The sequence below is a fragment of the Phalaenopsis equestris genome, unplaced genomic scaffold, assembly GCF_001263595.1.
Source record: "Phalaenopsis equestris unplaced genomic scaffold, ASM126359v1 Scaffold210457, whole genome shotgun sequence".
NCBI lineage: Eukaryota > Viridiplantae > Streptophyta > Magnoliopsida > Asparagales > Orchidaceae > Phalaenopsis > Phalaenopsis equestris.
In genome coordinates, this window is record NW_018229542.1 from 141043 (window position 1) to 141986 (window position 944).

Below are 944 nucleotides of genomic sequence, written 5' to 3' on the forward strand. Positions count from 1 at the left end.
GACAAAATATGTGAATCTAACAAAAATGGATTGGTCAGTCAAACTTGACTATGCTTTGTAGGCTTATAGGACTGCATACAGAACTCCTATAAGAATGTCCCCATATAGGCTAATATTTGGGAAAGCTTCTCACTTACCAGTTGAACTTGAGCATAAAGCATATTGGGTGATTAAAGAGTTCAATTATAATTTGAGAGATGCTGGTTAGAAAAGATTATTGCAATTAAATGAGCTTGAAGAGATAAGGAATGAATCTTATGAGAGTGCCAAGATTTACAAAGAAAAGATGAAGATGTGGCATGATCAAAGGATTCTTACTAGAAATTTTCAGTCAGGGCAACAAGTTTTGCTATATAATGCAAGATTAAGATTATTTCCAGGCAAACTTAAGTCCAGGTGGATGCGCCCATTTGTTGTGATAAACGTTTATCCTTATGGAGCTGTGGATATTAAAGATCCTAACTCTGAGAAAATATTTAAAGTTAATGGACATAGACTGAAACCTTATTTTATAAGGGATCATCATAAATTTAATGATGAAATGATGTTGGCTCAACAAGAATAAGCATTGGTTACGTCGGGCTGACAACGTAAAACCAAGCGCTTTGTGGGAAGCAACCCATAGTTATCAGAGTGTTTTTATTTTCATTGTTGTTTTGTTTGTGATTAAGAAAATTGGGGTAGTATTTTTGAAACTATTATGTGTTAGTAAAGATTTTAAGACTTTATTTAGTGACCAAGACATGTTAGAATGAGAATTTGGATGTTAAGTTGACTAGTGCAAAAAGGTGCACTGGCTAGCGCCAGATCTGATGCTTAAGAGAGGCAGTTTAAACATATGTGAAAAATTAATATTCTAGAAGGTTTAACGGCCAATTAGTTTGTAAAAATGTGCCAAGGCAGTTTATAAATGTGTCTAGGAGTTAAATGTGTCTAGGAGTTTT